The sequence below is a fragment of the Magnolia sinica genome, chromosome 6 (genome assembly GCF_029962835.1).
Source record: "Magnolia sinica isolate HGM2019 chromosome 6, MsV1, whole genome shotgun sequence".
Taxonomy (NCBI): domain Eukaryota; kingdom Viridiplantae; phylum Streptophyta; class Magnoliopsida; order Magnoliales; family Magnoliaceae; genus Magnolia; species Magnolia sinica.
In genome coordinates, this window is record NC_080578.1 from 44,611,034 (window position 1) to 44,624,568 (window position 13,535).

Genomic DNA, 13,535 nt, shown 5'->3' on the forward strand with positions numbered 1-13,535 from the left:
ACACCACCTGATGAGTGGCCGGGATCTGCGACAGGCGTGTCAATCCAACGGCACAGCCAGAACAAATCTCCTCCGTACGAATTATGTATTTTACAGTAACAGAAATCAGTTGATGCTTTCTCACGGTGGAATTTCATTCTTTCCTTTAATTAATTAATTATTTATTTTTATTTGTGTTTTTGGGAGGGGGATGATGAGATAGATGCCCACGCTGATAGCATTTGAATACAGTATAGTAACATCATTTAATATGCCAATTGTCTTATTGTGTTTGTTAAAGCTAATACAAAAGCAAGGGACACTATGCTTTGTAACTTTTGAAGGTGTACACGTGTCAAAATTGGAGATAAAGATGAAATGTCCCACTCTGATACTTTTGGTATTTTAGTTTAGACTAGATTTTAGACCATGAGGATGAATAGCAAATTATTAGTGACCGGATTTACTGTAAAAGGTGAATGTCATCGTCAGCATCTTCTGGTGGGAATGCGACCACTGGATGGAGCCGTGGGCACGGCTTCGGTGGATCCCCGGATCTATTGAGGTCGGTGGATCGCTGACTGGGGAGCCCTGTCTTGATGTATGTACCCTAGATCTACACCGTACATCTATTTTGACAGATCATTTTAGGGCATGGTCCACAAAATCAAGCAAATCCAAATCTCAAATGGACCACACCATAGGAAAGAGTTGTGTTTGACCATTAAAAACTTCTTAAAGGCCACAGAAATTCTGGATCAAGCTGATATTTGGGTGATCCCTTCATCCAGGTCATTGTGATCTTATCAACAGGTTGGATGGTAAATAAACATTCTGGTGGCCCCCGAGAAGTTTTTAATGGTGGGTATTCAATCACCATTGTTTCCTGTGGTGTGGTCCACCTAAGATTTAGATCTTCTGTATTTTCGTAATCATTCTCTAAAATGAACTTTCAAGACGGATGGACGGCGTGGATGTAAGTCACATACATCACGGCAGGGCGCACAGTCAGGGATCCACCGAAGCCACGCCCGGAACCGTGAACTGGTGGACCCACTGACATGATGTTCGGGCGATATGGACCGTTCATCTAGTGTAAAATGCCGTGGATTCGAGCTAAAGTAATAGATGTGTTGGGTTTGGAGGACTTTTAGCCGTTGGATGTGGACTAGCTGCTTTATTCTTTTCAATTATCTATCTGAAAGCCACCCATCAGATTGTTAGGATAATCTGATCAGAAAGAGTTTTGTGCTACGGAAAATCTATCTCTGGCCCACACGCTGAACGAATCAGTTCATGCCGATTTCGTGCAGGTGGGCCCAGTTAAATTGGACGATTGATGATCCCCTGCGATAATAGTAAATTGTCATTAATATATAATAATGCCAAACGCCATGTGATTTATATGGACTAAAATATTAGAGAAAATAGAAGCTTCTGCTAAACACACCGCCACTTTCACCAGGTACCACTCAATGTAGCCACACAGGCCAACGGCTCAGATTCAACGTACACATGCAAGTACCCTAATGAATGGACGGGCATGAGCTTTCGGCCAGTTCGCTACACGGTGCGGCCTACCTTATGCACCGCTCGGATGTCCCAGTTACATTCGAGGGTAACTCTTGCCCGCAACACAATGGACCACTAGTCGGTGGCCGCTCCACCGTACATGTGATCAAAGGGCTGGTCAATCTGGACCACCCATATTATTAGCCCTACCATGGAAGGCACAATGTAGAAACCAGGGCTGAAAGTTGGGCGGTTTCAACCCCACCGACTGGGCATTGGGTTGGGCTCGGGCAGGCGAGTCCGATCTCAGGCATGGGATATACAAACACCAGCCCGATAAAACTTCGGTCCGGCTCGGGTTAATGTCTTGGGTTGCCCGACCCAACCTAAACCCAATTAATATATAAGTTACTAATTAATAAATGATAATTGAGTGTGGATTGCTAGTGTCGGAGGCATAGGAAATTACGGTGATGTTAGGTCTCATTGGTCCACACTCAAGTTAAGAAGATTTGCTAGATTTCTCTCCCCCAAATGGATTGCGTGCTACACAACACAACTTTAAAAGTAGTTATCCTATATTTTAGCTTGCTTGTTTAGAAAAAAAATGAAGTTCTTTATGATTAAAAAAAAATTAAAAACATATATAATTATTAAAATTAGAGATACAAAAAATAAGACGTGTATGAAAATACAATAGACTAATGTAATAATGAAAATATTAGCACGTATCCACCTGACCAACCCGACTAAGCTCGCTTGGGTTGAGAATTCCCAACCTGAGGTTGGGTTGGGTTGGGTTAGGATTGAGGTATAAGAACCTTAGTTTGGGCTAGGGTTGAGCACCAACCCGACCCAACCCAACCCAACCCAACCCAACCCGCTCGTCTTTAAGCCCTAGTAGAAAAGACACAATGCAGAATAAATTTCCATCTCAACAAAATGCCTAGCCCAACAAAACTTATTATTATTATTGTTATTATTATTATTATTATTATTATTTAATTGGGACATTTCCATCTCAACAAGCATGCCCCTTCATGCCTCTCACTTGGGATGTGGGTTGTCCATTGTGTCAAACATTGGATATAGAATGCCAGTCATGTGAAGCCCGCCTTTGATGTTGACCATCCATTTATATACTAAACCTTTAAAGTATATTATCCGTCATGTGAGGCCCACCTTGGATGAGGGCCATTCATCATTAAGAATAGACCTGTGATGTGGATTGTCCATTATGTGGGGCCGACTCTAATGTATGTCATCCATTTTATAGGGCCATTTGAGGTCCATTGCCCATCATGTGGAGGCCACATTTGATACATTTATTGTGTGGGCCCCACCTTCGAAGTGGGTTGTCTATCATGCAAAGCCTGTCTTAGTGTCACACTCTGAAATTCGGAATCCAAGTATGTTAACCCTGATTATGAATTTTAAGGCATGAATTAATATTTCATGTATTAATTCATCACATTCACATTTAAATAATCACATATCCAAACCAAATCATTTATATAATCTTCCTGACCAATATACAAAACTTAAAATTTTAATTTAATTTTAAAATCTAAACTCCAACATTACCATAATTAGTTTTCACTTGAGATTCTCCCTACTTGTCTTATTACAATCATTCAAAAAGAAAATTTTAAAAAGCAAACTAAACTAGAGGCGATACCTTAATAGAAATAATTGTCTATATACTTGGTTTCTGTTGCTCCTTACTCCTAAAAACTTGCAACCGTTATTAAATTGGATGAAGTAGAAGTTAAGTGAGATTATATCATCCATAGTTGAATTCCAAGATATATACCAAACGAAAATGGATGAATAACAAATGAGGACTAAATAAGGTCTTAAAGAAGTAATGTTGTGAGTGAAATTCATACAATATGTCATGAATTGACAATAATGTCATGAATACAATGATGGATGCAATTTTATATTCCATAAAAAATTCAATTAACCAGTTCTCCACGTACTCACATACCTTTGACATCAGGAACTTTTTTGCAATTCCAATATGCTCACCTAACTAGTTTGGCAAAGCATGTATTTAAATTCAATTTCTAAGATCTTGCATAGCTTTGACATTATGACTCTTTTATAATCCTTACATATTCACCTAACTGGTCTGGTAATATGGCAATCTTGACATGTACACAAATGAGTAACTATAAATACTCACTGATTAAATGGAGTGACCAGATCTCGCACGATTCTGACATTATAAACCTTTTGCAATCCTTACATGCTCATCTAACCAATGCATTGAAACGGAAATGCTCACATGCTCACCAATTTGTCATCCAACCCAAAAATTCAATTCAAAATATCCACAGTTTCCAAATCTATATTAAATTTCAGTTATATAATGTATTTCATGATGAATGAAATCATTTCCCAGGAATTCACAATGCAATTCAAATTCAAGTTTAAGCACGTTATAATCATGGTGTATGTAATTACTATGAATGAACAACTTAACAGAAAATCCATACTCAACAATAATTCAAGGGATTTTAACAATCAATAAATTCAAAGAATAAGAGATTACAACATAATTCAAGGAAACAAAAAAGAGTCCGGATTTGAAAGGAGTTTACACAAAGAGTTTAGAATTCAAGACAATCAACAAAAATAAAATAAAATCAGCTCTAAAGGAAATAAACAATGCAAGGATTGTACCCAAACCTTTGGGAATCACATAAAGGTAATCAATAGAAAGCCCCTGAATCAAGAAAGAAAAGAAAATGGCTTTTCCTAAACCGAAAGAGTTAAACCCAAAGCAAAAGGGCTAGACCTAATGCAAAAGATTAAGTCCAAAATAAAAGGTAACTCCTAAAGCAAAAGACTATCTCTATACTCGGAATGAAAGTTGAATTAATGTAGAGCTTTCATAGCTCAGTTGGTTAGAGCACCTGTTTAGTAAGTGGGAGGTCTTGAGTTCGACTCTCAACGAAAGCATTAAATAAAATTTTGGATCCTTACTCTTGCTCTGGTGGTAGACTCTCAGGAGTTTCAACACTCGGTCAAGGGTTCAAGTATCCATGGGTGGTGAAATTCCACCCAGCGTGAGTGCGGTGGTGCATGTGCGTGTGTAAAAAAAAAAAAAAAAAGTTGAATTAATTATCAAATAAAGATGGAACATCTAAATAAATGAATAATTTGAGAATTCTTGTGAAGGATAACTCACTTGGGAATTGAAGAAATTTTCTAAACTTTTCTCCTCCTCCTTTCTCTATTTCTTACCTCTCTTTCTCTCTCTCCTTTTCACTTTTTTTTTCTTACTCTCTTAGGTTAACATACCTCCAACGGTCTACCTATGCTCCTTTCATATTGCATGTTCCATCAAAAGAGAAAAAAAATGTAACTGCACACCCTATATGTAACACTCGTAAAAAAAAATAATTTGAATTTAAGAGAGATTTCTTATCTCATCTCATATCTCTCTCTCTCTCTCTCTCTCTCTCTCCCTTCCGCCCTCTCTCTCTCTCTCATCCAAACCTAATCTCTAATCTCTTATCTAATATTAATCTCCTGTGTTATCTCTATTCCTAATCCATCTCCCTTTTATCTCTCTAACTCTCCCCATATCTCTCAACCTCCCAATGAGCCTTTCCTTTTAAGAAAATATGGAAATGACTACAAGCTGTACAGAGCTGTCAAAGGAGCTATGCCAGTAATAAAAGATGATATCTGGAGTTCATAGTAGGAGATCATGTGTTTTTGAAGGTTTCTCTCTTGAAGGGATTGATGCGGTTTGGTACCAAGGGAAAACTCGCACCATGTTTTATCAGACCATTTGAAATATTAGAGCAATTAGAGTAACAGCATGTCGGCTTGCACTACCTCCTTAATTGGCTAGTATGCATAATGTTTTCCATGTATCGATGTTATGGATGTATGCGAGGGATGCTTCTCATGTGATTGGCTAGCAAGATCTCAAGTTACAGGAAGATACCTTTTACGTAGAGAAACCGGTTCGAATACTAGATCATAAGGAGCACATGTTACGCACTAAGACGGTACCTTTAATCAATGTTTTATGGAGTCATCATGAAGTAGACGAAGCTTCTTAGGAGCAAGAAAGAGAAATTCACAAGAAATATCATCATTCTTTGAATAGTTTCAGGTAGATTTTGAGAATGAAATTTCCCTTTTAGGGGGTTAGAATGTAACGCCCATAAAAAGTATTTAAGTTTGAGAGAAAGAATTTGTATCTCATCTCTCTCATCTCTCTCTCTCTCTCTCTCTCTCTCTCTCTCTCTTATACAAACCTAATCCCTAATCTCCTATCTAATCCTAATATCCTATCTTATCCCTCTCCCTTTTATCTCTCTAACTCTCCCCATATCTCTCAACCTCCCAATGACCTTTTCCTTTTAAGGAAGGTGTCATAAGAGGAGTTCTACTCTAATTCAAAATTTAACCAAAAGATAGCCTACATACAACTGAGAGAGAGAGAGAGAGAGAGAGAGAGAGAGAGAGAGAGAGAGAAGATTGGTGGGAAAGCAATTTCAGGTTAATACTTTTATAATTTTTATAGTCTCAACGTAATATGTGGCCAAACAGGTGCAATGAATAGTTTGGATTAATCCTCCGCCATCATATACGTTTGAGTGGAGATGATCAATTTTTTGCACAAATAGTCTAGTTTTGGCACAAGGAATTTCTCTCTACGAATGATGATAGATTTATTTTTGTAAGATAGATTAGTTATTATCAATTTTGGTAAATTTGAGATTTAATTATTTAGACAACACAATGATTAAGCTATATCTGCTATAAGATTATTGGTTGGTCAGATCTAAAAGTGTTCAATGAGAGACATCCCTAATGATTAATCTAGGGTTTGGTGGGGAGAGAACATGAAGACAAAGCTTTTCCAACGTCGTTCTTCTGTCTTAAGCTTCATCAATGTCATCGAGTGTATCTTCGACCATATCAACAAGTCTTTGATAGGTTTCAATCCCATCGAAGCACCTATCGAAAGAGGTGGTGACTGTGTAAGTGCGTGAAAATTTTGAGGCGTTGCAAAAGTTGGGTTGTTAAAACTATAAATAAGGGTCTCTTAGACATTCATAATGATCAATCTTGGGTTTGGTGGGGAGAGAACGTGAAGATGAAGCTTTTTTGGCACCGTTCCTCAATCTTAACCTTTGGTTCTAGTTTGATTTTTTGTTTTGTTTGTTTAAGATCTTAGCCATGCTAGGCTAATCTCTTAGCTAAGGCTAAGGGATGAACATCTTAATGAATTTTGAAATTTAATTCATTTTTAAATTCAAGTTATTGATTTTGAATATTTAATTTTGAATGTTTTTATTAAACTCCTAAATTGGAGAAGGAATTGATATGTAAAATTGATTGATCCATTGTTAACTCCGTGTATAATAGATGTTTTTGATTGCTTGTGATCAATTACCTAGATGTTTATGAGAGATCGATTTATCTCAATTCATATACCTTGTTTGGATGTTTACTATTGAATTTACAGAGTTATTTTTTGATCAAAACGAATTGGAATCCAGTTTTAGTTGAGTTATTGAATTGAGAAGACGAATTAGTTTTAGAATTTATTAAGTGGGGATTCCTAGATCCTTAAATATTTTAAATTATTGTTTAAATATCTTTTTCTTCTGCTGGATTAAAAACCCAGACCACTCGATTAGTTCTCATTGTTCTCTCAACCCAATCCCCTGTGGATCAACCTCGGGCTTACTGAGTTAATACTACTGCATAGTCCTGCACTTGTGATTGTTCAACAAGCTTTTGACTTCATTACGAGGGAATTGTTGTACTGAGAATATTTAGGTTTAGATTAGGTTTTAGTTTTCTAAATCTTATTTCTAACATAGGGTTTGTTTAGTTTTAGAGTTCTTAATTTTAAAAGTTTTAGTTCATTTTATTTTATTTTTACTAACATTGTTTATGTTTCTATTTTTTGTAGGAGATTCTAACCCTAGTTATTCTAATATGGTAAATTTGTTCCTCTTATTCTAATTGTTTTATTGTTAGTTGAATTACTTTAGGTTTCTATTTCGCTATAAGATTTTATTCTCTTTATGTTTAGAATTAGTTTATGTGTCTGTGGTTTATGCCCAAGTAGATTCATGATCATACAGAACGACCTTTAAGCAAATAAGGTTTAGTCGACAAGCTCTCAATCCATCAATGTGTTAGGAAATATTTAAGTATTCATGAACAGTATGAAACCATGGCCGTGAAAGCGCCAAACATCATTAAGCAAGAACCACACTTTAATGAGAATGTTTTACAGAATGCACCGCCAGCTAAGATGATACATGACGAGAACGAGGCACATTATGTTCCTACAGTTTGAACCTTAAGAGATTACCTATAACCTGCGAGGACAACCATATAGTCTTGTATGCTTTTTCTAGTCAATGTATGTAATATAGATTTCAAACTGGGTGTGATCCAGATACTTCCTAAGTTTCATGGACTTAATTATAAAAGTCCATATCTTCACCTTAAAGAATTCGACAAGATAGTGGGGACTTTGCATTATAATAACGTCTCCCAAGATGTAATTAGATTGATATTATTTCCTTTTTCTTTGAAAGAGAGATCTAAATCATGGCTCCACTCTTTGAGACCATAGTCTATTGGCACATGGGCTGAGATGACCCGAGAGTTTCATAAAAAGTTCTTCTGAGTTCATAAGACCAACACATTGAGGCATGCCATCATGAACTTCTCCCAGAAAGAAGATTAAATATTTTTCCAATGTTGGGGGAGATTTAAGGATCTATTACTCGCCTGCCCTCATCGTGGCTATGATACTTGGCGCATAAATAGCTTCTTCTATGATAGATTAAGTTCAAATATGTGCCAATTCATAGAGATGATTTATAATGGTGATTTCCTGAGCAAGGACCCCGATGAGGCATAAGAATACTTCGATATGCTAACTAAAAATACACAATCATGGGATACTTCCAACAAATTGGGTAGTGTCAAAGCCGCATATAAGGAGAAAGGGGGAATATACATACTTAAAGAGGAGCATGACGTTAATGTAAGGACACAAGTCTCGCTAGAAAAGTTGAGGCTATGGAACTTAAGAAGGTAGAAGAAGTCTTGCAATCCAGTGAAGCCATTGAGAGTGTATGTGGCATATGCAAGATCAATGCACACCTAACCAAGGATTGCATGACAATCCTATCTTTTCAAGAGGTGTTACAAGCTCATGCCAATGCCTTGAATGCTTATCAACGCCCATTTAATGTGCCAAATTCAAATTAGTATAATCCAAATTAGAGGAATCATCACAACTTTAGTTGGAAAAATGGCCAACTGTTAATCCTCCTGCACCTCCTCAAGGGCCTTCTGCACCTCACAGTGTACGTTATATACCATCACCAAAGAAGACCCTTGAGGACACGTTGCAAACGTTCATGTAAGGACAAACTCAGATTAACCAAACTTCTATGCAAACCTTGCAAGAGCTCAAAACATCGGTGGAAAGAATTGAGTCTCGCCTCACCGTGAGGGAGGTTAACACTTTTCGTACCCAACCTCAACAGAATCCCAAAGGCCAAAATGAGGTGATTGATTCAAATCCTTTTACTTCTCACATGGAACAAGCAAAGTCCATCACCACTCTTAGGAGTGGAAATGTAATTGACAAGGAAATTCCTAACAAGGTTGAAAAACCCAAGGAATCCATAAAATCTAAGGATGATGAATAAAACAACCTTTCATGAGAGAAAGATGTTGACCTAAGTCACAAGGTAATGGCTCTGTTTCCCCAATGTTTACTCTCATTAAAGAACCCATCTGAAAATCAGAATATTCTAAAAATCTTCTAACAAGTCAAGATTAACATTCTCTTGTTGGACACAAGTAAACAAATTCCATCTTACGCTAAATTTCTAAAGTACTTGTGCATAATAAAATGCAAATTAAATGTGTAAAAGAAATCTCTCATAATGGAACAAGTAAGCGCTATCATTAAGCAAAACGCTCCTCCAAAATACAAGGATTTGGGTAGCCTTACAATATTATACATTATAAGGAATTTCTTGATACAACAAGCATTGTTAGACTTGGGGGCAACCATTAATCTTATACCCTATTCGGTATATAAGCAATTGGGACTTGGTGAATTAAAACCCACCAAGACAACCCTACAACTCATTGACTGATCCACACATATACCGAGAGGGGTAGTCGAGGACCTGTTAGTCTAAATCGATAAGTTCTACTTTCTAGTAGACTCCATAGTCTTAGATACACAACCCATTATGAATGTTAACACATAAATTTCGGTCATTCTTGTATGTCCATTTTTGTCCACTTCAAATACAATAATAAATTGTTGGTATGGAGTCATGAAGCTTTCCTTTGAAAACATGATGTTGGAATTGAACATGTTTAATCTATGCAAGTAACCAGGGGATGTGGACAAGATCCATAAGGTAAACATGACAGATACTGTAACATCCTAAATTTTCATGACCAAAGTTTATACTCGTGCCGGAGAAAACCGGGTGTTAATAATTGAATGAATTGGATATTTTAAAAATCGCATAATATATATATATATATATATATATATATATATATATATATATATATATATATATTTCATTTAGATCATATCTAGTTACATTCATGAAGGTAACCATTCACGAGAATAAAATCGACTGTATTTATCATTTCATTAGAGTAAAAGAATTCAACAAATTATCAAATGCCCTCTCAATGAGAGCTTATTACATAATCGAGTTTGCAGTAGAAATACAAAACTAAATCATAAAACTATCTTCTTATTCATTAAGTATAATATTTCATAGTGAGATGGTCCTCTTGGTCTTTAGTCTGTACATACCTGTATCATCTGTATGGTTGGAGAGGGTCAATGTCCTACTCACAGTAATCATTATCCTTTAAGATTAACAGTAATTCAAGAGATTTATAAAGTAAGGTAAAGGTTCTGATATGTCACTTCACTACTACGAGAGGTATCAGTATGTGCAAACAATATATATATATATATATATATATATATATATATATATATATATGAATGCATGCCTAGTAAAGTGTGTGCGGCTCATCATACACAGTGGTCATCACAATATGGAATATAATTTATAGGAAACCCAACTTGCCATGTATCCCATAACTATGGAGATTCGCCAGCGTGTCCGATGCTATTGTGGATTTACATGAACACCTTTAGGCGGCATAACACATTAGTCAGATGAATTACGTGGCATAATTTGTTTACAGGGCGACTATTTGCGACATCCAATCTCAGAAGTGATGTAACACGTATTGCGAATTACTTACATAGATTTGTGCACCACTACCAAACCCATGAAATTACGCATCGACCAAGAGGGTTACTACCCAAAGTGCATTACGTCCATGATAAATATTTAAATCATCAGTTGTGATACCCCTAACACATCACTTGCACCAAAGAGAAAATAAATTGAATCATGAGAGTTTTGAAATTCCAAGACATATGCCCAAGCCTTAAAGGGAGGTAATATAAGACTAACATAATAAAGGAGAAGAGTAGGAATAATCTAACTCAACAAAAGAGGAGAGTAACAATGGCTAACTCGACAAAAGAGGAGAGTAGCAATGACTAACTTAACAAAAGAGGAGAGTAGCAAGGGCTAACTCAACATAATTGATAAGGGCAAGGGTAAGACTTGTATTCATCGCCCTACATAAAATAATAAAGATCACCTGTAATTAACATCACACCATAATTTTGAAAGGGTAAATAATTGTTGGTGGTAAATTAAACAATTACAGGAGAGAATCATAGTAACATAAAAGTATGTAAAAGGCAAGGTAAATCATATCAATTTAAATCAAGGTAAGCTTTAAAGGAATCCTCCACCTTAGCCTTAGATCTAAACCCTAGGTAGATATCCATGTAGAAAAGCTTCTAAATGAAAAGCTTATAGATGAATCACAACCTCGATTGAGTAAAAATAAGACATCATACATATGGAGAAGGAAGAGGGCGTCTAGGCTTCTCCTTCTCTCTCTCTCTCTCTCTCTCTCTCTCTCTCTCTCTCTCCCCTTGGGTGTCGGGAGCTTGGGTATATGAGAGAAGAGGGGAACACACACTCCTTTTAAAAAGGAGTGGGTGTGTGAGAGGAGTGTGTTTCATATCCCACTTTGATTAAGTTTATCCAATTTTTCCTTTTTTGACAATCTTTCTTTAAATCTAATTCATCTATTATTTCAGTGTCATCAAATAGAGTCAGGGTATATGATTTTTTTTAGTGATCCGAAATTTTGATTGGCCCATCTTGAAAATTCACCTAACGGGTGCCAAAACGAACTTGATATCGATTAACGGTCCACACTTAATGATCAGAGCCCAATTTTGGAGAAAATGTGTAGTTAGGATAGAAAAATGGTTGGACAAAATTTGGTGGTTAATCGATGGTGAAAAAAGCTTAAATCTAAAATTTCACCTTTTGTACCAAAAGGAAGGAACTGACTTCAACCCTTAATGGTGTAGGATCATATATCGAGGCCTAAATTTTGTATAACCTCGTAGTCATATGAGATCAGAATGTGGTCCAAATTAGAGTTGCGATGGATGGAAGGAAGTGGTTAAATCGAAAGATCCAGATTTATAAGGAGTTCGTAGGCTTTCAAAGGATAACTTCACACATAAGGAAAAGCCTACCAAAATGGGGTCTTCATATTTTACACTTGATCCATATGATGGGCAATCCAAGTCGTTCATATAAAGGAAAATATCCTACTACGATTACCCACGAGGCTTCTTCACTCGATGGACACCAAAATCAATTGTTAAGGGGCTGATTTTTTAATTGGGTCACTTTCATAATGATCTAAGGGATGAAATTTGACATGTATGGTTAATTTATGATACATAGGCATGATATAAACTTTCACATCAAATAGATCGTGGGAACCATGTGATCTAGAATTTAGGGGTGTAAGTTAATGACATTTTTGTAATTGTTGCTGACATGAGAGTTTTGAGAAATCGAATGGTTCTACATGGTCGTAGGAACATTTTTAAGTAATTTTTATAAAAGAAATTATATTTAAATCATTATGAATAAAAAATTATTCACCAAACTAATTAAGAGAATGTACATATATCAACTAACATAATGGATGGTTAAATAACATGTTAAAAATAGAAAACTTGATGGTTGGTACTCTAACAGTGTATATAAGTATATGTACGATCAATTTTGTACACAGAAGAATAGAAGGTGCGATTCTAGAGTGATTAGGGGGTAAAACATGTATATCGTTAGATTCGAGTGTCTTGTTCACATATGTAAGTTTCTCAGATTGTAGTTCTGATGATGAGTTAAGCATATTCATAGGCGATAAACAAGATGAACAGATCAGAATCTCAACTTGATGTGTGTACGAGCAGATGAGAGATCAAGTAGTAAGTTTACTACGATCAGGTGATCCAAAATCAAGGTGGACAGTAAAATGTCTCTATCTAGCGGTGTATATTTGACTGAGTGGTTGGTTATGATGGACAAGTGAGAATATTTGGGTATATGATGATCTTATCTTAAAATCAACGGTCAGATTGCTTTATCTATGGATGAAGATTATTCCCGATTATCAGATTCGTGTTGGAGAATGGATGTAAGGTTAGGATAACTAGAATAGTAACACATATATATATATATAATAAGTTAAATTTTATAGTAATACTCGAGAACTTTCAATACTCGGGTATTGAAAAGTTCGGGGTGTTATAGATACACTCGTGAAAGATGAGCTTATGTTGACTACAATCTCCGATCCCTTACAAGTATATATCACTCACTTCATAGACTCTGACAATCACATGATTTTTGATATAGTAAGTGCACTGCTAGATACCACATCGGTGATCAAAACTGACTAATGGAGGCCATCCTTCAAAAAGTTGCCCCTTACTAATCACTACCGTCAAGTGTTGAAACATGAGGCTTGACCTAAAACCATTACCTGCTGAACTTAAATATGCCTATTTGGGTCAAAGAGACACATATCTGGTG

The 13,535-nt window shown here is 36.2% G+C and overlaps 1 non-coding gene across 1 annotated transcript; it reads left to right on the forward strand.

The window, feature by feature from the left end:
• Positions 1-4,384: 4,384 nt before the first annotated feature.
• On the forward strand, positions 4,385-4,458 carry TRNAT-AGU (transfer RNA threonine (anticodon AGU)). Its single transcript has one exon. It is a non-coding gene; the product is annotated as a tRNA-Thr (tRNA).
• The last annotated feature ends 9,077 nt before the right edge of the window (positions 4,459-13,535 follow it).